This window comes from Wasmannia auropunctata, unplaced genomic scaffold (genome assembly GCF_000956235.1).
Source record: "Wasmannia auropunctata unplaced genomic scaffold, wasmannia.A_1.0 LD336116.1, whole genome shotgun sequence".
NCBI lineage: Eukaryota > Metazoa > Arthropoda > Insecta > Hymenoptera > Formicidae > Wasmannia > Wasmannia auropunctata.
The window spans coordinates 3,500,255-3,500,687 of NW_012026774.1; positions in this window are offsets into that span (position 1 = coordinate 3,500,255).

Consider the following 433-nt stretch of genomic DNA (forward strand, 5'->3'; position numbering starts at 1 on the left):
TCTTCCCGACCTCGTCCAGCAGGCAGATCGGCCTGTACGCGGAAGGGCTATCCGCGGGCTTGCCCTCCTTCTGCAGAAGGACGAGCTTGGCCACCTTCTAGGACCGGGGGAATCTTCCTTCCCTGAGGCACCTCGTGTAGAGGTGCCTCAGGCAATCGCCAAGGTCCGGCATGGCCAGGACCCAGGCCCTCCCCGGAACGCCGTCCGGGCCCGGGGCCTTGGGCTTGCCCCGCAGACACCGGACCGCGCGCTCCAGCTCCAACCCGGACACCCCCAGCTTCCTCAGACCACCCCTCCACTTCGGGGCGGCCCGTGTGCGGGGGGATCTCCTGTTCCCCTTTCGGGAAACAGGGTCTCCACCACCGCGTACCAGGAGCCGGGGTTCCAAGGGACTCCGCTACCGGGGGCGTCCATGGTCTCAACTTATTGAGAA